Source organism: Anabrus simplex, chromosome 1 (genome assembly GCF_040414725.1).
Source record: "Anabrus simplex isolate iqAnaSimp1 chromosome 1, ASM4041472v1, whole genome shotgun sequence".
Lineage (NCBI taxonomy): Eukaryota > Metazoa > Arthropoda > Insecta > Orthoptera > Tettigoniidae > Anabrus > Anabrus simplex.
Window position 1 is genome coordinate 1,217,729,163 of NC_090265.1, and position 25,473 is coordinate 1,217,754,635.

Consider the following 25,473-nt stretch of genomic DNA (forward strand, 5'->3'; position numbering starts at 1 on the left):
TGTGGCAGCAGGAAGGACATTTGACCTTAAATCCCCACACAAGTCCTAAATTGAACGTAGATGTTTCACTGACTCCATATACTGTAAACGTGGAAAGGTAGCGTTGAAAAGGAAAAAAGAGCTAATTATTTATTATCCGTAATGATAATCTTAAGTTTTGTGTCACAACACATTCATTGCTATCCGATTGCTAGTCTGCAGAAGAATCACTCACTTCATTCGTATTTTTGAATGTGTTAATAATTAGTTCATCCATGGGTATTTCCGTAACTCCATTTCACTTCTAATATTCGTCACCGTGCGAGTTGGCGATACGGTACGAGTCATTTCACTGTAAGATTGCATTCGGGAGATGGTTAATTTGAACCCCCAAACTCTGAGGATAGTTTTCTATATTTTCTTGTTTTGAGATCAGACAAATCCCTGAGGCTCTATCTTACATAAGTCCACGTCCGTTACTTCCCCTTTTCGATCTCACCGGTACCGAGAAGCTGCATGTGTTAGTGCGGTATTAAATCATTAAAACGAAAGCTGTCTTCAGGATTTTTGGCCATTTTAAGTTACTCCTCCCAAGCCATGCGACTGAGGAAAAAGAATGGGTTGACAGTTCGTTCTTGCGAATTTTCAGGTGTTGTGTTGTAACCCCCTACCTGCTATTTGAAAACTCTCTTTATTTTTGTCAAGTTCTATTCCATTTAAATCGCAGTCATAGGGAGGAAGACAATGCGACATTTTGCGACCCTCATAGCATCTTCCTGAGCAGACTAGTGAATTCAGTTGATCAGAAGACCAGTCGAATGCCAAACTCTTGATCCCAAGTATCTATTCTCACCCAGGTGGCTGAATTTTGTAGACACAATAGCACACTGTGTCACAAGTCTTAAGACCTCTATTAGTGCTCTGTCTGTCCATCCGACAGAATCAACTCTTAGGAACAGTCCAGCAGTGTTCCGCTTCACTGAGTATTTGGTTCACAGACCGCCTAAATGACAAGATCAATTCAGTTGGTCTGTAATTATTGACTGATACAGGGTCTACCCTATGTATACTTGTTCGGCAAAGTGAAATAAGAGAAACGTAGCACACTCTCTACTTGTGTTCATTTATAGCGGAATTTAAAAAAAAAAATATTGCGCGCTGATTAATACGGCTCTAGTTAAGAACGTGGCTAAAATTGCTGTTAGTTCCAATTACGAAGTTTTGAAGTTTAACGAGTTCTGCTGGCTTGGTTGTAAGGTACTGAAAACTCAACAAAACGTTAACCAAACCCCATGGCGCTATAGTTCTAATGGACCTCGGCCTACCAAGTGGTCATTACTTAACCCAAAGGCCTGAAGAGTACGAGGTAATGTGTGGTCAGCGCAACGAATTCTCACGGGCGTTATTCTTGGCTAGACCGGATGCGCTATCTCATAGTCGAATAGTTCCTCAGTTCTAATTACGTAGGTTGGATGGACTTCAAACTAGCCCTCAGATCCAGATAAAATCCCTGACCTGCCCGGAAATTGAACCCGGAGTGTCCGGGTAATAAGCATGTACGCTATCCCTATACCGCGGGGTTGGCGTGGTGAGATAAAAGGAGGTGGTTTTGTTGACCACCTTACTAACGCACGTTCTGTCTCATACATAATAATAAAACACCAGGACAATGAGAGAACAAGAATAACAAAAAGGAATTATATATATTTAGTTTCCCTTCAACAGCTACCGGTCTTCAGAGACGCCGAGGTCCCTTCAATGTACCTGTGAATCTACTAACAAGAGTCTCTCGCAATTAAGCTCTGCTTCAGTATTCAGTCCCGTAACATTACGGTCAGTATGAGAGACGAAGGTGCAACCAACTTTGCTAATCGAAATTTGGCTACTAATGTCTCCGCCACCATCACCAAATAAAACTTTTTATGTTCCAAAAAACACGAATTTTTAAGTCCGGGTACATTTTAAAATCCAGATGTACCGTATTTTCAATAAAAATTACACTGAGCTGCATCCAGAAGCTTCAATGTCAGATATGGTGGATTTACGCGGATTGGAGTAGAAATTATTTTTTTCACTCGCACTTCGTCAAACCGACAGAACTAGTGAAGTCAGTCTATTCTCTTAAGTCAAAAGTGGGTTCGTCAGTTCCCGAAGTTCTCTTATAACTGCAGTTAGGACCCGATAATAAGGCAATTCGATGTTCTTACCGCAGTGCTCTAAACATAGCAAAGCAAAGCCAAGTCACCTCCGTACAGGCCACGAAGGCCCTTGGAGGAGTGGAAGGTAAAGGCACGTGATGGGGTAGAGTGGTTAGCTCTACGCCCGGCCGCCTTTGCCCCCAGGAATTAACCTGGTACTCATTTTTGGTGTAGGCTGAGTGAACCTCAGGGCCTTATGCACCTCCGGAAGTGGAAATCTCGTTTCTTAAAAGTTACGACTTCCTGACGGGGATTCGAACCCACGTCCTTCCGGGCGAACCGAGCACGCCTTTACCGCCTCGACCAGGCAGCCCCTGCTCTATAAACATGCGTTGTTTAAAATGTAATTAGAAGGAGGACTGAAATCCAAAAGTACTTCTGTACTCTATTTTACGTCTGTGAATGATTAATTTGATTAACATGCTAATTCATCAAACAGTCGATAATGAGAAGCCGAGGAGACAAGAGAAAAGAACCTAACATTACTTAGGATATTTTCCGTGATAACGAGCTACTGGAATCATAATTCGGCACCATACACAATGTAACGCCACCTTTAATGTGTAGGATTCAGGATTTATGGCGCGTTATCGGAGTTCTTGAAACTATTTTCTACACAGAGAGGTAGCATGTTTTACCATCCAGTAGTGGTTTTTTATTAGTTTTTTACGTCGCACCGACACAGATACGTCTTCAGGCGACGAAGGGATAGGAAAGGGCTGGGAGTGGGAAGTAAGTGTCCATAATTAAGGTACATCTCTAGCATTTGTCTGGTGTTAAAATAACAAACCACGGAAAACCACCCTCAGGGCTACTAACAATGGGATTGGAATTCACTATCTCCCGAATGTAAGCTGACAACAACGTGACCGAAACCACACAACCACTCGCTGGCATATCCATTCACTTTATTGAACTACTATTTACAGTTAATCAGATGTTTACTCGCGTTTGAGATTTCTACTCGACATAGCTTTTCCTCACTCGGGCGATCACACTGCCCACCGGCGCATCGAACTCGTAGTCCCCAACACGGCTTCTTACAGTGCAGTGTTGCTCCAGAACAGTCCGCAGTAGCAAACCGTGTTGAACTCCGGTTAGCCGATGGACGAACTCACTCCCGATAATTGACTCGTCGCGGACTCTGAACCATCTCGTGCTGCTTACTTTTGTTCGCGATTGACGCACTCGAGACCGATTCACTCGAGACTGACTCCAGACTGCCTGGCGGGCGCCAGTTGAGCTCTTTAATAAACAATGTTATTTTCGTTGTACGTTCCACCAAATATTTCTTATGCTTTTTGGAGACGAGGAGGTGCGGATATTGTTGTCCCGTAGGTGTTATTTTACGTGCCAACAAATCTATCGACACGAGGGTGACGTATTTGAGCACCTTCAAATACCACCGGATTGAGCCAGGCTCAAACCTGCCTAGTTGGGCTCTCCCGTCTGAACTACTCAGCCCGGCAGTTGCGCTCTTTATAAAGGCCCGTAGAAGATTCTATTAGTTCCCATTTCCGTATCATTCTGGACGCCTGGTCTACTGTTTATCACTTTACAGCTTGTTCTAGTAGCTTCTTCATCGCGGGCCTCAACAATTCGCCATCGCTATTGCTTTGCTCACTGCTGCTACAGTCCACAATGTAGCCGCTTACCGCGATTATTATCTCTCTGGCCGCCCTCAGTTGTCTTTCATTGTCATAATATATATACTGTGCAATATTTGGGGGAATGTGATTAGTATCGTAACTTAGAAATTAGTTTTGATCCTCACGGCTGAGGTTCAAATACCGGTGGATCCCAGAGTGAAAATTTTACGTGAGAAATCAGGTCGCTTCAGGCAGAGCATCCAGTCAAAGTCCAGAATGAGCGAGGATGACTCTAGGGACCCGACAATTAACAGGGATAAGCTGAAGAAAGTTTTAAACTATAAGATGCCTGCGAGGTATGGAAGTAATATTGATGGTGAGGATGGCGTTATGAGAGGAGGGGGGCCGACGACCTAGATGTTAGGCCCCTCTAAACAACAAGCATCATTATCAGCAAGCATGAGAGGAGGCGATGATGAAATGACAGCTACAACTACCACACTATTATTTTTTGGTAATAATAATAATAATAATAATAATAATAATAATAATAATAATAATAATAATAATAATAATAATAATAATATTAATAATAATAATAATAATGCGACCTCAGTTTTCGTGTTGCAGACATTTTGTTTTATTTGCTTATCAATTTCCACGTTCCGTGAACTCTGCTTTGCGACCTGTGACTGAGTTTTATTTACAGTAATTTAAAAGAAAATGTAGCAGCATTCAGGCCCTAGGATGCCAGTGGTTTCTTTTTTTGTTGTTGATATTTTGCTTTACGTCGCACCGACACACATAGGTCTTATGACGACGATGGGATAGGAAAGGCCTAGAAATGGGATGGAAGCGACCGTGGCTTTAATTAAGGTACAGCCCCAGCATTTGCCTGGTGTGAAAATGGGAAACCACGGAATACCATCTTCAGGGCTGCCGACAGTGGGATTCGAACCTACTATCTCCCGGATGCAAGCTCACAGCTGCGCGCTCCTAACCGCACGGCCAACTCGCCCGGTACCATTGGTTTCATCAGTTCTCAAAACTTCTTGCAAATGCACTGTTCATTCACCACTGCAAGTCTCGTTTGAAGCACAACTCAGTGACAGCAAGGCATGCATCGCACTTTTGCAGCTCATGCTAGCTCGCTTCCACGAACTGGCTCATATCAGGTGAGCTGGCGGATTTGTCAGATCGTCAGAGTTAAATCAACCCGCCCAGCCCCGCCGCGCGGGGTGCAGATCGCCGAGTTGAAACAGAGCAGCAAGCTAGCGTGCCGACTTTCACTAACCTAAAAATCTGAACCTTGTGTATGTATATGAATAGGGTGCTAGTACTTGGTGCTACATATTCAATTTCAAACTTTAATGCTATTGACACTAATAGTAGGCATTTCACATAAAAATGTGATCTTGCAGAAGCATAATACAGCGAAACTGTGGTAAGTTAGAGCTTGTTGGCCACTTTCTGAATCCATCTTTCCTCTGAAAATAATCAATGTATAAACCTTTATAATATAAGGACACCGGGACACTCCAATTGTTCACAGAACGAATGAGTTCAAAAGTGAAGTGCACTAGCCTTACGAAACAAACGTAGTACACTAGTTGACCCTTTACATTCCGAAGGACCGAGCGAGTTGGCCGTGCGCGTAGAGGCGCCCGGCTGTGAGCTTGCATCCGGGAGATAGTAGCTTCGAATCCCACTATCGGCAGCCCTGAAAATGGTTTTCCGTGGTTTCCCATTTTCACACCAGGCAAATGCTGGGGCTGTACCTTAATTAAGGCCACGGCCGCTTCCTTCCAACTCCTAGGCCTTTCCTATCCCATCGTCGCCATAAGACCTATCTGTGTCGGTGCGACGTAAAGCCCCTAGCAAAAAAAAAAAAAACATTCCGAAGGCAAATTTCACTACTTTTTTCGGTGTTGATTGCTCCTACTTTACTGAAATTATTTTCGGTAGAAGCACTCGTATATTTTGCTAACACTTGGCAGTTTCTACCAGCATGTCCGATGTCGTACGTGCATGCAGCGCGGCTACCGCACGGTTCAACAAACACGCTCGCCGCAATGTGTTGCGCGCTGTGTGGCATGGTAACGAGCTAGCTCTCCAGAATCGAGCTGGCACGTGCTGCGTTGTGTTGCATGCTTCTCAGTGACAGTGTGAGATACTATTTCCACTTATTGTATGTACTTGCTTTGACATTCGAAATCGAAAATTAAATTCCGATTGGGAAAACATTATTCCCGCCGATTGTGAATAACAATTTCTTTAAAATTGAAAGTGTTCAGGTTTCTCACTCTTGAAAACCAGCGTTTCACCCCATTGTGACAGTGGGTTCATCAAATGGAATGCTACACCTTCCCGATTTGATACTCTTAATAAAATTATGGTTTCCTAATATTAACCTTATTTACGATTCAATTCATTTTCGTCGGGGAATACACAAAATGTGTTACGAGAGATCTTCTTTTACATCGAGATCATGGGACATTCAATTTTGAGTGGACTTTCTTCCACCAATCAAATATCTAACTTCTGGAGGGTTTGAACCCGCGGTGTTGGACTCGGGATGCCTGTTGTGCCACCTCACCTGTTTGAAGTCAGCGCGCTACACAGCGAGGCTTCGGGAACACGACGTATTTCCCAGCCAACACGCTGACGTGACTGTGACGTCAGCCCACCTGCGGTATATATAGGCAAATACAGTAGAGACAATACGCGACACTCAGCGAGATATCGAGGGACAGCTTTTAGAGCTCTCTCTAGCGGGTAGACCTGAGAACTACTGATTCTCTCATAAGAGTACGTGTATTTGTGTGTGAAGTTTATGTTATTTATGCGTTTTCAGTGAGTTGACATAATTAAATAGTAACGTGTGTCATTCCTTGATATTTCCTCCCAACATGAGGGAAAAGGTATGTGCTGTGTTTGGCTCCAGTAACTATGAAGTAGAGAAGAATACGCGGTCTTTCTTTCGCTTCTCTCGTGACAAGAAAATGTAAGTAATATTGTATTTGCATATATATTCTTCCAGTGACAAAGAGATTTTTATAGTACTTCATAATCTTCTGACCTGCTCGACCCATATTTTAACTGGCTTAAAATATAATACGCATATTTTATTGTATAGTGCAGCAGTTAACCTTCAATACCGAGGTCTTGTTGTAGGTGTGATCTGTGGGTTTTGAAATGTCACAGAAGTGATTTGGATAAGGTGTACAAGAAAGAAGGGATGTTACGCTTATATAAGAATTATAAGATCTGTTCAGATCATTTCCAGGCCAGCGACTTTATAGATCCTCAACTATACAGCCAAGGGTATGTTACATTTTTGCTCTAAATGTACGTAAATATTCCTCAAAGCATCACTATCGACAACATTTTCATACTTTTCTTTCTTTTATCTCCCTTCTCAGATTAAAGCCGGGATTTTATATATTTTCTTTCTGTTAGTAGGCTTCATGTTAAGAGGAAAATTGTCCAGCTTTTATATGTTCATTCATTGTGTAAGGAATGTGCCGATATTTTTATTGACAAGTGTCTTAAAGTGATGATAAAATGTTTTTAAATGAAAAAAAAAAGAGGCAAATCTAACCGTAAGTGTTCAGGCAGGAATGCTAAAGCAAAAAAAAGGTAAAGCATAAATGAAAGATCAAGCCATTTCACAGCAGTCCATTTCACATCTTGTTTATATGTCTAATTTCAGTCTTTAAATAATACCTAACTTTTGAATAATTCTTCATTCATTTATCCAGAATTGCTATAGCAGCTTCGAAGTTAATATCTCAACAATACTTTCTTTCTAGACGTAATTTATTTATCCATTTTCGTATATGCATTTCCATTGATATTTGAATTTAGCGCGACTTTTCAGGTCAAGTCACTAGGATCGCCATCGTCGAATTGTCTCCCATTTTAACAAGGCTAAATCCGTAAGTGTCGCGTATTGTTTCTACTGTATTTGATATAGGCGAGCAGGCGGAAGAGACAGACACCCTCAGACGCCTACCCTGTCCACAAACCAGAAGAAGAAGAAGAACCCGAAGAGGAAGAAGAAGACCTTGAATATACAGAAGAAGAAGAGGAAGAAGAAGAAGAAGAAACATAAGAGGATGGTCCTACATTTTGTGAATGCGGCACTCAAACTACCTCACGGCCGTCCCTAGTGGACATCAGCACTCAAACCTCACTTCTATCCGTGGAAAAGGAAATCCAAACTGATCCTAAAAACACTCAACCCACAGCCACAAAACTCAACCAAACTGATTTTCCACAGTCAAAAATATTCTCAAACTTCTCAACAATCCTACCCCTGTCACAACCACAAACATCCCCCTCTGCCAATCTGCACTTACCCAAAATCGAACCCTCACAAACCGAAACAAGCCTCGCCCACAGTCTTCACTAATTTTCATGTGCTACAACTGTCTTCAACTAAACCACTCCGCTGCAAGCTGCCCAGACGAGACCCGCTGTAATAGATGCGGTGACCATCACCATCACACCGTCTGCCCAGTCCCACGAGAACAGGCCAAGTGTGCCAACTGTAAAGGCAAACACGCCGCCTCATACCCAGACTGCCCATTCCTTAAAAAGAAAAACAATAAAAGCTCACTATATTGCGAGCAAACACCTCCGCCACCCCAAACCGTCTAATTAACAACTTCCATCTCTACTAAACCTAAATCTCAACCCCCCTCCCACGCACAATCTAAACCGCACATAACAAACAATCCCCACTATAGAACTTCTAAAAAGTCTTCCCTTCCTTCTAACCAGCACTACATAAGCCAAGTAACCCAACCCAAGGCCTTTTCCCACCCAGAAACATTGCATGTCCCAATAACGCACGCCTTAAATAAATCCCCTTCTAAACCCCTCAACGAGCCCGACTAATGGCTAGCGCCGTCCAAAAGTACAAATAAGTCTCCCAGTCCTAAGTCACAAATAACGGGAGGTAACTGCCACCACCACATTTCATTATCTCCGCGTTCACCACTCCTCTACCTTCCCTGAAATACTGTAAAATAAGTACCAAACAAAATCAACAGTCCACGCTCTAAGAGCCACAAGTCAAATTAAAATTAGAGACCAAATAGGTCGGGAATCTCAAATAAAAACCACAAAGAGCGGCAGCAGTCGCTCCGCGAGGCTCAGGCTCAGAGACAGGCAGGCTGTTGGCAGCTGTCCAACGACTAGCCTACACCGTAAGTCGGGCACGGAGGTCACGCCTCTTGAAAATGTGTACCGAACTGGTGGAATAACGCTAGCCGGGAGGTTTTACCACAGGATACACTGACATCAGTCGTGATTGTAAACTTATAGCCTTCTGCTAGAACTCTTCTCATGAGCAAGGTAGGAAGTCAGTTATAAGGATATTGATTAGCATTGTGTTCTGGCAATGAGAAACTTATTGTACATATTAGCTTAGATTTCTATATATGTATTATTTTTCCAAAGTATCCTCAAGCTTAAACAGCTTCAACAATAAACATTTTATTTGTGTTCTACAAATCTTCTTCTTTACATACAACAATGCCGACACTGTACCACTGATCCATAGGATTAAACAAGCAAAGTCACCTCCGTACAGGCCATGAAGGCCCTTGGAGGAGTGGAAGGTAAAGGCTTCCACCATTGTTAACCTAGGCACGTGATGGGATATAGTGGTTAGCTCTACGCCCGACCGCCTTTGCCCCCAGGAATTAACCTGGTACTCATTTTTTGTGTAGGCTGAGTGAACCTCCGGAAGTGGAAATCTCGTTTCTTAAATTTTACGACTTCCTGACGGGGATTCGAACCCACGTCCTTCTGGGCGAACCGAGCACGCCTTTACCGCCTCGGCCAGGCAGCCCCTATAGGATTAAACATATTGATAAATACCTTATTCCAGCATCCGGTCTGATTTATAGGTCTACTCATAATCTGAGCTCTTTGCTTAACTTTCAGAGGACGAGGAATCAATATTCTCGTGCTCCAAGGAAATGACCTCATCATCAATAACTCCATCTCACTACTTGACCTCTATTCATCTTCACATGTCCAAACTGACTCTCCCAAACGTCTCTGTTTTCAATGATCGTCATAATTGTGATTTCTCACGCCGTTATGAGGGATAAATTTCCAGTTGGATTATTTTCTCTTAAAATTCGTTTCTATTTTCTTAGGTTATGTACATTCAGTGGTGTATACAGTAGATCACACACTTTAGGGTAGCACGCGAATGACAGTATGTTCTAATGACTAGAAATAAACAATATAATTTTGACGTAAACACGTCTGTAAATTCGGTCCAATACTAGGATGCCATCCCAAAACGTCGGTAGGCGATATTTGTCACGACCAAAATTTCTAAACCACAGGACTTATTCCAGTGAAATAAATGATGCTTAACAGTTGAAGGAGCGAACTGGCTGTGCTCTTAGGGGCGCGCTGCTGTGAGTTTGCATTCGGGAGATGCTGGGGATGTATCTTAATGTAGGCCACGGCCACTTCCTTCCCACTTCTAGCTTTTTCCTATCCCATCGTCGCTATAAGACCTATCTGTGTCCGTGCAACGTAAAGCCAGTTGTAAAAACAGAGCGCGTTGAAACGAAGAGAACAACCCCCAACTTTCCAACACTGAGAGATGTGGAAGGTAGAGAGAGGTAAAGAAATTCGAAGTGGAGTAGTTTGTGCCAGATCCAATGGATATGAGTGAGTAGCCTATATCGATGTATTCCAAGCTAGTGAAAGACTTTAAAGTACAATTCGAGAAATCTCGGATTTCGAGAGACATTGGAAGTTCGAGAGTGAATCCTTCTTGAGATGAATCCGTTAACATCTCATCGCGAGAGACGTATTCATACAGTTCCTTTTTGACAAATTCAACCCCAACTCGATACAACGGGCGATGCTTTGGGGCGATAGCTCGCGAACTGCTATACTAGTTAATGTTTATGCAGCTTGGTGGCATTCGTCTTCCTTGTCTTGGCTCTTTCTGTGTTGTATTATGTGGATGTGTATTTGTTGAGGGGGTAATGATTCCTCAGAATGCGCAGGATATTAGGGTGAACGATAGTCATCTCTCTTCCTGTAACACCAACTGGAAATTCCTATGAGAGCAAGGCCGAATACTTGGCTGAGATAGCAAAGGGGAATGTGTAGAAAACTCCAAAAGAGAAGGAAATTACGGTGCCTTCTCGTGATGTTTCTCGTGACATGCTGCGAACCAAGAATGACTTGTTTTATTTTCTCGTACATACACAAGAAAAGAATTGTATTAATAAAAATACCCTGCAGTTCATTTGTTCTCTGTCGAATATTGCCAGAAACCGACTTAAACATCAACTAGCTGAACGTGTTGATCATGTTAGCGGAACGATTTCTCAACCATCCGGAGAAGGGGGATTTATGTGAGAATTACATTTTTCAGCTTTGTCGTCTTAGGATTAAGTCTTAAAATGTTCAGAAAGTCTCAAATTCATTATAAAACGAAGAATGTTTAACAAATTGGAGTCTTGAGTAAGATATATTTTGTTCAGAAGCTATAATTTTCAGTGTTGCGTGGTTAGAGCTGTTCAGTCGGTTCACATGTCAAATTTAGAACAGATGATTAATTTATATAACGTAAAAAAGTTGAATGTATAGAAATCTATAAGATTCTTGTCTGTGCTGTGGTCAGATTTTTTCTTAAATTGGTTTTGTTGGGCAGATCATGTTCAGAATAAGAAGGTAATGCGGTTATTAAATTTCCGTCCAGCACAACAGTGCCTGTAGAGTGCCCGATTAGACATCTTATTTAGGAAGAAGTCAAGCCGAGTGGCTCAGACGGTAGAGCGTTGGCTTTCTGTACTCACGTTGATAGGATTTATGAAGTAAATATTTTCCATGAACCTTCTCTCGTTTTCATACTAAGAACTTCCATACGTGAATATGTTACTTCATAAATAAATCCCGAAACCATTACTCCGTTTAATTGTTCTTAACCAGTTTATGGAGATAGGTCGGATGTTCATCATTGTGTTAAGTGCTCACGATGAAACTGTCATTGTAAGCGGTCGTAAACTCGCATGCGCCGATGATTTAACACCCATGATGTCATCCGGGAATCAAAGTGGAGCAGGAAGTAATCTGATAAAGGGCATAGGATGCAGTATTCGTCTCAAAAACAGTGTCTATTGAAGGCCATAATATCAGTGAACCACAGGGTAATATAAGAAAAAAAGGTGGCATGGGCGTGCGCCTCTATGGTGTAGTGGTTAGTGTGATTAGGCGCGAGTTCGATTCCCGGTTCTGCCACGAAATTTGAAAAGTACGAGGGTTGGAACGGGGTTCACTCAGCCTTGAGAGGTCAACTGAGTAGAGGTGAGTTCGATTCCTACCTCAGACATCCTGGAAGTAGTTTTCCGTGGTTTCCGACTTCTCCTCCAGGCAAATGCCGGGATGGTATATAACTTAAGGCCACGGGCCCTTCCTTCCCTCTTCCTTGTCTATTCTTTCCAATCTTCCCATCCCCCGCAAGGCCCCTGTTCAGCATAGCAAGTGAGGCCGCCTGGTCGAGGTACTGGTCATCCTCCCAGTTGTATCCCCGACCCAAAGTCTGAAGCTCCAGGACACTGCCCTTGAGGCGGTAGAGGTGGGATCCCTCGCTGAGTCCGAGGGAAAAACCAACCCTGGAGGGTAAGCAGATTAAGAAAGAAAGAAAAAGTGACATGGGCGACATTCTGAGATTTCCAAAATTACGAGTACAAGATTTATGCTTTTAAAATACGGGAATAAAACCTAATAATTACTTCTAAAATAAATACCTGATGGGAAGTCTCTCTGGCAGACATAGAATTCTCATAAGGTCAAATGGTAGGCCCGAATCAGTGCCCACTGCTGGGAAGTGTATCCTTAATCACGTGGGCGGTGTGTTTTGAGTTTCGGAACTTTTGACTAGTCAGAGTGAGATTTATAACATACGCCCAGTAGACACATGCCTAGGGGCGGTGGCTCTAGGGGGCGGCAAATGTAGGCCATTATTATGAGTATTCATTGTTAATTCCTACAATAATATTTTTGTATGTTTTGAACATGTTTAGAAGTAATGTTTGAAGTGAGCTTTCTTCATTTTTCTTTTCTTAAGAAATGCCTTCCTCGCTTGTGCTGGCCTGTACTTTATGTCCTCCTTACTTCTACTACCGAGCTCGATAGGTGCAGTCGCTTAAGTGCGGCCAGTATCCAGTATTCGGAAGATAGTGGGTTCGAACCCCACTGTCGACAGCCCTGAAGATGGTTTACCGTAGTTTTCCATTTTCACACCTGGCAAATCCTGAGGCTGTACCTTAATTAAGGCCACGGCCGCTTCCTTCCTACTCCCAGCCCTTTCATTCCCCATCGTAGCAATTCAGTTAATGTCCAAAACACTGCGATTATTGTGTTTTGGACATTAACTGAATTGCTACGATATGAATCAATGTTAATTTTTTGCCTGTGTTCAATGTATTAGTTGTTTTAAGATCTTTATATCTTGCCCTACTTTACTATTTGGCTGATGATGACACTTGTAATGTGTCGAAACCGGTCCCAATAAACAAGTTGTGACTTCTTTTTAGTTCAACTTACAACGAAGTATTGAAAGGTGGATCCTTCTAATATTGTACATCTTCTTATTTCTCTATTCAATACGGAACGATCATGAAGTTTTTAACTTTAAATCATTTAGCACTGTAAAATATGTATAGGGACAGCGTAATATACGAGAATTTATTTATGTACGTACGCTGACAGACCCCATACGCAAGATTAGCGATACATCGGAACTCATTAATTAGTTGTAAAAGAAGAAAAGGTTAGGAAGGATTCATTCCTACATAAAAAGAATCGAAGAACAAATTGAATTTTCAGGAAATAAATAATTTTAAAATAGAAGATTTTTCTAAGCTGAGAGTGAAGATCTTACACGAATATAGAGAATCGGTTTACTAGAGCGCAAGAAAGAAAACAAATAGAATATTTAAAAAAGGAAAATATTATTCTAAGAAATTATTGAAATGAACATTTACTTCTCGACTTTGTTTGATCATATTGACAGCTATACCATGAAGAAGATGTCTTACTGAACTCGAGATGGACCAACCTGGAGGGAGATATGTTCCAGCCAGCAGACCCTACATAAAATGAGATGAGGAATCCAGCCGAAGGGAGATATGTTCCAGGCAGCAGACCCTACCTAAAATGAGATGAGGAATCTAGCCGAAGAGAGATATGTTCCAGCCAGCAGACCCTACATAAAATGAGATGAGGAATCCAGCCGAAGAGAGATATGTTCCAGCCAGCAGACCCTACCTAAAATGAGATGAGGAATCCAGCCGATGGGAGATATGTTCCAGGCAGCAGACCCTACCTAAAATGAGATGAGGAATCCAGCCGAAGGGAGATATGTTCCAGGCAGCAGACCCTACATAAAATGAGATGAGGAATCCAGCCGAAGAGAGATACGTTCCAGGCAGCAGACCCTACATAAAATGAGATGAGGAATCCAGCCGAACCTCAGACCGTGGCCAATGGACCAGCGATGTGACGAGGGAGGAGGAGAGCTACTGACAGCTGATATGATGAAAGACGAGCTAAGTGTTTACCATAAGTATTATAATTCTTAATTTAGCTAGGCATATGCATTAGTATAACGTGTTCTAGGTGTGAGATACTTAGAAGTGCAAGTGATACAGTGAAGTGAAGTGTGTTACATGTAATCTACTAATACTATATCAATCTAGCATATATAATTAGATTGATATCTCGTGGAGTATGGCTATGCATAAAATAAGTAAATTACTAAGGTAACTGAAATTACGAGAAGGAAGGAAAACGATCGAACAGCTGGATATAAGGATTAGCGTATGTTAAATACTATATACGGATCTCGTGAAACCATTCAGTCGATGATTACGTCACAGGTGGATCAAATGAGAGGAAGTGAAACATATAGACGAGTTATTCCTTGTAAAGTAATGTTGTTAAATGTACAAACGAAATATTTTTAAGGTTAAGCATCGTAATGTTGGAAAAGAATTGAACTATTTAAGGGAGTATTTATTTAAAGAAGAATAGTACGTCTTAGTAATTGCATTTATTATGTAAGAGGTTATGAATGATGAAATGTGGTATTGAGAAAGATGAAATGGAATTGATTGAAGGTTTTATAGTGAAGAAAGAAATATGAAATATTTTGTGTGTGATAATATTGATTTCGGTGATTATAAGACGTATATATGGATAGTAGATGCTAAGATATTCATATGTTGGATCAATTAGACGATGCAAGCACAAGGAAGGAAATACACCGTGGGAATGACACAAAGTAAGGTATGAATGGTGGATATATATGTATAGTTGAGATTAGAGAGTTATCGTAACATCAAATACAGCTGTTAATATTAAAATATTTGTCACTTTGACGTATTCTCGTAACATATGTGAAGTGAAAGATGTGTTAAGCCAGTATAGATGTTAGGAGCGACGTAGATAAATAGTACCGAGATATCATAACATAAATACTTATGGAATTACTTGCACAAGTATGATATATTAAATATAAGCCTAGTGAGTGGATGCATATTGAGCCGTATAGCAACAAATTAAGAATTATTTAGATAGAATAGTGAGGTAGATTATTTTATAATTTGAATGCTGATTAATAATTTACGTAGGAATTTTAAATGATAGGTTAGTAAATTAGGAGCCGAGATTTAGTAGGCAATAGGGATGGAAACCTTAGTACGTCAGTCATTATAAAAAATTTCTTCGCCAGAGAACAACATAGATAACGAATTCAGATAGCAAAAACTTAAATTTTATCAATTGTAAGGAAACATTTCATTCTGAAATTCAATGTAATTATATTATAGTGATTGATTTGAATTGTTAAATTTTCTTGCAAGCTAATTAATTACTTACATAATAATTGAATAATTGATTTTATTCTCAAACGTGATTTTATGTGAGGAAGTTCAAGTTCGTTTCAGAAACAGTGAATTCATTTTATTATATATTTTTTTATTAGTAAGCCAGCGCTGACTTAAATGTAACATATTGTGAATTATTATTGATTTTATGCGTCGATTATGAAAGTTCTTGACAATACGACTTCTCAGTTCTTTAATTTATGGTTAATAAATATTTTCTCTTATTATTTTCTTATAAAGTGAGTGATAATTTGTAGCAGTTGAAGAGTAGATAGACTTAGTTTCTAAGATGTTTCTCATGTGATTTGCCTCGAATTTAAGCGGTGAATGATAGATATATTCTTGAATGCGATAGGATGGAGACGTTCATCGATAAGTATCGCGTGTGGTCCCTACCTCTTTCTCTGAATTCACGTTAATCACAGCCAAGAAGAAAAATTAGATATTTTTCTTAAGAGAAGAAATACCCTGAGATTAGGTCTGGTTGTCGGGAAATTTTAGCTGTGTCGTACCTGGACGCGGCAAGGGCGCACTGGACAACCCGAAAATTACAGTCCTGAGCGTCGTGCAGTCCTAATTGCTCGTGAACTCAAAAGGTACAAACTGGATATATAGCTGTACTCTCGGAAATGTAGATGGACAGACAACAGAAGTAGGTGAAGGATATGCATTATTTTGGAAAGGAAAACTGTCAGATGAACCTCGCCTATATGGCGTGGGATTCGCCGTCAAGAACGCTTTAGTAGACTGTCTCTCTGAAGTCAATACAGGCATTAATGAATGGCTCATGACGATGAGACTCAATGATAATCAATATACTTCAGTTATGAGTACCTACGCTTCTAGTCTAAAATCAGAATATGATGGCAAGGAGTAATTCTACACAAATTTCGATTCCATCTTGTCACACATTCCATGCGAGATAAAATAATTCTTCTTGGAGACTTTAATGCAATAGTGGGAAGAAATTACGACCTTTGGGAGGGGAAGAGCTGGAAGACACGGCATTGGCTCATCAAACTCCAATGGGACTCTGCTCTTAACCAAATGTAAAGAACATAATTTAGTGATCTCAAACATTTCGCCGGAAACATCGGCATAAAACGTCTAGCAACATCCCAAATCCAAGCGTTGACATCTGATCGACTATATAATTGCCAGATAAAGAGATCAGAGGGTTGTTTAAATAACTAGAGCATCGACTGTGGCCGACGACTGTTGGACAGGCCACCGACTTATATGATCTTTAATAAATGTTTCCTTCAGAGCCAAGAAGAGAATGCAGCATAAAAAATCAGAAAAACTTTCGTCATTGGTAAGTTAAGGAACCATTAACTTAAACAATAGGTGCAGCACGTTCTAACTAAGAATCTGGATCAAGATTACCCGCAGAAATCCACGTAACACTTGAAGAAACTATAAGGTGTTACTCACTTCACTTGTTAGCGAACACTTGGACACAAACCAAAGAGATATCTGAATTGATTTGACGAAAGCGATAAAGACATCCTGATCCTTATTGATAAGAAAAGAAATGCTTTCACCTCCCCGAAAAGAGATGAAACCAGTATACAAAAGAAAGAAACATTTCAAAAAACCAAGGCAGATGTGCAAAGAAAAATACGTATACTCAAAAATGACTGGAAGTCTAAGGCAAAGGAAATGCAGCTTTTGGCGGATACTAATAACTCTCACGCGTTCTTCAAGGTGACTAAGACTATATATGGACCCAAAAAAAATATGAAATGAATTCTATTAGACCAAAGGATGGAACTGTTAAAGACAAGGACTCCTTAGTAGTCGCTGGAAAGAATATTTCCATGATTTCCTAAGTGCTGATTCCGAAATTGTGGAGCATATATTTAATAATAGCATCACAGCTCTTGCTGAAGTACAGAGAGGCATTAAGTAATGTAAGGAACATAAAGTAACCGGCCCAGATGGCATACCTGCAGAAATCTTACGGAAGGTGGCGGCGTTCTAATCAGCCGTTTCAAAAAGGGTGACAGAGCGGATTGTAGGAACTATCGTGGAATCTCACTTTTATTAGCTGCTGGAAATATAATAGCCCAGATGCTATCCAATCGTCTCCCACCACTGGCGGAATAAGTTCTACCTGAAACGCAATGTGGATCTAGACCCAACAGCAGTGGCGTATGCTGAGTCCAAGACGTGGGCTACCACTAGACTTAGGTTACCCCTTTGCGATGGTTGGTTTAGTGAATGCCCCAAGCCTTTTAAGCGTTTTGAGCTGCAACTAAGAACAGTTGCTTTATGGATAATACAAGGTAAACAGCGATATAATTACCCATACTACATGGCCTTAAGAGTAAAAGAGGAAAGGTTGCACATAATCGGCCATTAACAAAAGGCAAGGAGGCAAAACTCCAACACTCCTTGTAGAAATTACTAAAAACCTAAGTGGGCTTACGGCCCCAAGATACAGAGGTTAATCCCGTACTACAAGAGGGTGACTAAAGGAGGAACCTTTAAAGCCAAGATGAGATTTACAAAATTTAGAGTTTGAAAGCTTCAGTCACCCAATTGCAAGGTTGAATGGGAGACGGCAGAGGGTCACTACTCTTCTTTCCATTACATTACATATTTCCCGGTAGGGAATAGAGACAGAGTCCTCAGGCTTCGCCGAAAATCCTACATTTAAAACACCAGTTTACAAAATTACATTAAAATAAAACGGCTAAAATCTTCCCCTCAAACTACCCGCGGGCGGTATCACGTGTTTAGGTAAATTCTGCCATTACCTTGTATCGCTGGATGTTCTTCAAGCAGGCCGCGCCCCTGCCTCCTAGGCCTCCCTCAAGTCACACTCCCAAGCACTGGAGCAATTCAGACAAGACGACCCTAAAGTGCCCTGCTTATGTAGTTCTGTAAGAGGAAGCTTCCCGATTAAATTGAACCACACTCTGCTGATAGGCTGGATTCCTGTACACAACCCCGGTTTTGATTGGCTAGAGAACATATTTACAAGCATCTGATATTTAGATTACAGTAGAGGAGGAACCAGCTGAAGTGTTGATAACTTCGGTATATTAAAAAAAGAAAAAACAGTCTTCAGAAAAAGGCTTACCGATAACCAAAATTATATTTCCTAAGTTCTAGGTTTGTTTTCAGTGCGTGCAGTGTTTGGTGTAGGTAAGAGCTCTCGAACATCGGGTCGGCGGATGCCGGGTGAGTCTGGGCCCATAAGTGGCCATGGCTGGTCCGTGGTCCGAAAGCTCTGCACTCTGACCGGCCAACCGAGCAGAGGAGGGATGGCCACGGCTGGCTCTACGCCTCTGAATTCGGGAAACGGAGAGGGGGTGGTCCCCACCTTCGGCTGTCTTGAAAATTGTTTTCCATGGTTTTCCATTCTCCTGCTCTAAAATGAATGCCGAGACAGTTCCTAGTATAGGCAACGAACGTCTACCCCCTCACTTTCTCCAAGCATCTCCTGGTCTGAGAGACGGCATCACCGTCTATGAGGCTCACTTCCTTCTTCAAGGAAGGAATGAACACATGTTAGTAGTAGTCGAACAACATGGAACGCGACATCATGACCCATTGATAGAGCATGCTCAGTTGTCTGGCTGGTTGAGACGGATATTACGTTGGTGTTCCTTGATACGAGTACCAATGGAACCGGAATTTTTGGCTAATGTATACCTTGCCGCAAGTACAGGGAATTTTGTACACCCCAGGGGGTAATTTTTAGGCTTATTACTAAGAGTGGTGCAGCCTTTGTAAGGTAGACCCTAACGATGACGGGAACCATAAGTTATAAGTACAATGTACCTTTAAAAAATAAGGAAACGAGATATTGCATGGAGAAACTTTATTTTACATGCAGACAAAAGAATACCCAGTAGTACACATTGCTATTCAACATACTCACTATTCTTATCCAAGCACTTGTTCCTCTACATCAAGACATCGATGTTGGCAAGACAGAAATCTGCTTCCAGTCTCTGAAGCCACGTCATGACGTTCATCCTCGTACTTTATCAACGATCCTAAGAGATATAAATCACTGGGGCCTGATCATCGCTCAGCCAAGCTCGACAAGGTTTGCCTCTTTCTAGGTGAGATAAAGAGAATAGAGCTGTGTTAGTATGTATCTTTTTGTGGGGGAGGGGTGCCGTGAGGCTCCGCCCCGCCTCACAGCCCGTGGTGACCTACCTGTTTGGACAAATGACCGACAAGCGGGTACTAACGCAGGAACATAGCCTAGTACAAGAGTACAGAATAACTTGAGGTGCAAAGGCTAGTCTTCTGCCAGCTACTTCCACCCCTCCGTAAAGGAGAAGTTATGAGAAACCTCCCTAAACCCACCAGGCAATCCCATATCTCCTTACGGCACTGGTTACCCTGTCACGGTCATACCAAGACATCCCCGGCGCTAGAACACTGCCGCTCAAGAGCCACTGTCACCCCCGGTTCATGGCCGCCTGCAAGGCTTTCAAGGATAGAAAATGGAGAAGATAATAAAATTAAGAAAAGAAATTTTGACGCGCGGTCGAGAGAGAATAAATAAATGAAAGGTAGCCTTGCAAACGACCATGCGAATGGCCAGTAATGCGAAAGCTCTTCCCAAAGGGGCTACTTCGCATACCCCCTTCAAATTAGGATATTGTTGCAGCCGCCACTTATAACGTTGTGCCCATTTACATCTCGTAGACAGCTTTCAAAATGGCGCCGAGTGAAGGTATGGCCCATCTGATCTATAAGATGCAAGGAATAGATATCTAATGTGATATTGTTGAAGGCCATACACGTCACGGAACGGTCAAATATTGAAGGCACTACGGACAGTGGACAGTCAAGTGAATTGTTTTACGAAAAAAACAGAGGACAACGGATTGTTAAAAAACTCCATCTTAAAAATTTTCATCGGAGAGTGAAGACGCAATTGGCGAACGCGCTAAGTAATTTGAAGAAGACGGAAAGATTTAGTAGAGGTACTTGAGAAAAAGGGATCGTCGTAGTAAAAGAAACGACATAATTCACCAGCCGACGAAGAAGAGCCGATAAAAAATATAAAAATAAGCAAAATACGACGAAATACGCGTGGGAGGATCTCGACAGCAACTGAGCTACATCCTACAAGGAAGAAGCAAGTGAAACCTAGGAGAAAGATTATCTTACGGGAAGAAGACTACCTTGATCTTGTTTCAACAGAAGAACAAATTTGTCGACATTTGCAGGAAGCAGCAGAACTTAAACCCGACGAAATTAAATTCACCTCTGAGAACAGAAAAAAGAAATAACAATTGAGGAATTATTATCGTCGAATGGAACATAGCATGGCTATTTACTGCTCTGAAATCTGCATTTTTGTTGCTAACAGAAGTAGCATGATGATGGCTTGCTAAATACGCATGATGGACCAAGCTGGGGAGCAGTACATCCTTACCGGAAGACCAACCCATGATGAGGAAGGCAATGGGAAACCGGAAGACCAACCCATGATGAGGAAGGCAATGGGAAACCAGACGACCAACCCATGATGAGGAAGGCAACGGGAAACCAGTTGACCAACCCATGATGAGGAGGCCGAGGACCTACCAGACGACCAACCCATGACCTGACCGCAGAGCCAACTACATCCGAGTGGAGGCGGAACAGCTAGACCAGATGTAACGATAAGCGAGCTAAGTCATTTACATTATTTAATTACATAGTTTTTGGTTCGCGTACAAAGGTGCTTTTGGCATGTGCCGATAAGTTGGTTATAGAAACCGTGGAATTTAAAGTGCAAGTGAATAATGAAAGTGATGTGTGAGATATTTAAGTCCATAGTAATACGATTAAGCAGTGTAGAATAAGATTCTTGTATGTTTTATATATATACATCACCGCATATTGCTCAGAATAACTCGTGAGTAACTACAAGTTGAAACAAGTGTCTTTAATAACAGCTGATAGTAATGACACATTGAGGAAATGCAATGAATTCATATTCGTTATGCTATATGTGTACGTCACGTTTGGTATGCGCGGAGGTAATGGATGCATAGAATCACGTACTCTTTGCTTCGCAATAAGTGCATTGAACTCAGCTTTAGGGTTATGATAAATAGCGATATTGAAATGCGTTTATAAGAAAGGAATTGTGGCATTTTGACATGGTAAAGTGAATATAATCGCGACATGTTGTTATGGAGGCTATGATAATTAAGATATTAAGTGATTGTGGAAATATGGTTACAATTGTGGTAACTCGACGAAGTATGTTGTTGTATATGAAATGCGAAGGTTTATTAATGTATTACGTAGAGGCCAAGGAGTGCCTGCAGCTTAGAATATGCCATGCCACACTTATTTTAGGGAAGGAATTATGTGAAAGGATACAGGTACGTGAAATTGACCACACCACGGAGATGAGCTAAACCAAGGTATGGATGGAATTCATTGAAGTAGAATTGAATTTATTACGGGATTATATGTCAATTGTAGATGCTTTGTTCCAACTACGAGAATATTATGATATGTTTTATGACGGTGATCTTGACCAAATGCATTCATGATACCTATAAATGCGGTAATATATTCCCAAGTACAAATACATACTATTTACATTACGACTGCGCATATGAATTCAGTAACTTGCCTAAACGAGAAATGTTATGGAGTATAGCAGAGAGAGGGCACATTGAGCCTCAAATACGTGTGTATGTCGACCAAAAATTTATGTTGAAGTTAGATAGATAGATAGATAGCTTATTTATCCTGAGACGGAGTTTGTTGGAATTTACATTCTTTCAATGAGTAATGGTTAGGGAAATGATAGGCTAGGAGCCAGATTTAACAGGCACTAGGGAGAAATGCCTTAGTCCGTAAGTCTTTAGCCATGCGCAACATAGAAGAAAGAACAAATAAATGAGTTCAGATTTATGATTTGCAACGTATAATTTAAATATTATTTATAATTCAAATATAATTCATATATATAGTGAGCCGTATCCTACCGGCCCATAATAATAATTGGAATATTATTTGACCAAACATGTGAAATTTATTCAGAAAAGTTACAGTCTAATATGTGAAAGCATCGTATCCTAAGGTAGTTGATACCGGATGTTGAGCAAGACAGTGGTTCGCTGGATGTTGCTTCATATTTCCGTATGACCGTGAGAAAAGATAGCGTACCCAAGCGTTGGCAAGGATCGACACGTGTATTAGATGCTGACCAAGCAAGATATTTCAGCCAATGGGAACTTAGGGATTTGGCAAACCTGGAGGCTACACCGCGCCAAATATTAATTCCAGGATGACCAACGTGCTCTGTGGATAAAGTCAGTTTCTGTAAGAGATCGGTTTTCCACAGTTTCTGAAGTCAGATATATTTGGAAATGTATTATAGAAATTGGTGGAAGAGATTTGCTAGTGTTTGAGCTGTGTTTTGTAAATATATTACAATAAGTATTATGACATCATACATGACGAACTCTCTGATTGGTGGTTGGTTCAGACACCCGGGAACCCCAACATTATTGGCGTCACCGAAGCCTTCTCAGTAACCCTTAGCTCTGGAGAGCGTCAGTCCGTAGCAAAGATTTTGTATTCCGTAGTTGAAATTTGAGCAGTGCGGATGCACCAACTCTGTATCTCCGTGGTAAAGATTTGCACAGTGCGGATGAATTAACTCCGTGGCTGGTGATCGTGATTAACGTGGTATCATTCCTGTAACAGTAACTGAGTTTCATTGATACTGCAAATTGTGCAGTCGCAATATTTACTGTGCTAGAGCAAATGAAATAGTATAATTTTGGCAGTTTACTTTCAATTGATAAAGACGGTGTTTAGTGACCGCTGAGTAACAAGTGTCGTGGAAACGTGCTATTGTTTCACTATTTCGCGACGGGCGCGTATTCGCGTGGAACTTCCGTACCGAACCGTGGGCTGCTTTAAAAACTGTGTTTTTACCCTTTAAGTGAAGTGTGTTATATATATGTGTGAATCAGTGTGTTAGCTGATCTGGTAAAAGAAAGGGTATCTCGGCTCGCAGCATTAAGCAGTGAAGAGGTTATCAATAATAGTCTTCTGTGTTCCAGTGAATTATTTTCCAGCAAGATGACGGATACGCCTGTAGAGGAAGGAAGTGCATTCCCACATGTTAATGCTGTGATTAACATGGAGTAAACCCATAAGTAGTGGGGATGTAAGCTGCTATCCTGGTTTCCCGAGAGTCACGTAGAATGTAAAGTAAGACGCATGTATTATTTACGGCATGATATGTAAGTTATGTTAAGGTACTAGGGCAGTGTAGATAGAATTTTAATTTTCATATAAAGTAAGCCTGACGGCATGTGTTTGTTGAACTTTGTTACTATGATAGATTTGGATACGAGATTAATGCATGTTTTTTTATTTTCATTTTGCTTTATGAGTAGATGTTTGGGAAAATGAGGGATTGATAGGATCAGTTATTGTTGTAAATATAGTACTTAGCGTAGGATATTCCAAGTTTTCCTTATATTTATGCTAGAAGGGCTAGATCGACAGTTTCATTTTATATTACGTCAAACACGTATCAATTCATTTTATTTCGGTTATTCAGAGAGACAGGTATAGCTATTTTGCATGATGCATGGTTTTACAGAAGCTGCCAGAAAGAGCTGCAGAACGTCGTTGTTAAAATAAGATCTTTGAAGTTAAGTTGGATTCTGTTGGCCTGATGGTCTGCCAAGGACTCGAACTGCGTCCCATTATGTGGAAAGGCCAGTGGGATTCATGAGGAATAATGAGATAATAATTGCATGCTGAATTATAATGTATTGGTGCAGGCTGATGGTATGCCTGACAAGATAGAGTAATATGCAGATGTGTGTGCCTGCCTAGTGTCTTCTGAGTGTATATTGTGATCAGAATGGACAGTGTTAATTCCAGACTATTGAGTCTGATGTTGTTAAATGGCCCAAGCATGCCAAGAAGGAATAAATATACGGGAGTTTCCGTGTAGCTGATGATGGGCGTTATCTCATGGCAAGCTGATTCCTGGCCTGTGTTATCGGCATGTGTGAAAGAGACAGTATTTCCTTGTAGCGGCCTCGGGAGACAAAATCCAATCTTTAGCATAGTGGAGTTCTATATTTCTTTACAGCCCGTAATCTACCCGGAAGTACATGACGGATGACCGCGCTGTTGAGCGCTTAAACGCAGCAGAAGGAGGCAATGTTGCCCATTGCTTTCTTCATGATATCAAGGATTATTTATATGTTTTTCCCTTACAGGATGGTTTTACATTATTATTTATGATTGTATACCTTGTCTCGTTGTTTTTAAAGGGAACAGCCCGAGTGCTGAAGTATTGTTGGTTTATCTAGTTCTGTCTAGATCTTTTGTAGTGAACCGGGATTCACATTAGAAGCAGTGTAGCATTTAAGACTTTACTCGATATCCGATGTATATATATGTTTAGTTTGATTATTTGAATTACTGTAAATATAGTGTAGGATTTGCCCCTAGTATTTTGCATACCTTACATAGCGTCCGGTGCGTCTTAATTATTTTTCTTTCCGTCGTAATTTTTCTTATTATGTAACTTTTATTTTACGGAAATACTTTGACGACTCTCGGGAATAATTTTATTTTATTTGAAACCGTATCGTTGGGATGCGATAGTGTGAAACTCCATACGGAAATACCACATGGCAGTGTTTGCGTACATTTGTTGCCATATAACATAAACATTGGACTATACGAAGAAGCTCAATCTTGATTTATATTAATGTTCTTTGTTGAACTTGTTTTTCTTTTTAATGTCAAATTTGT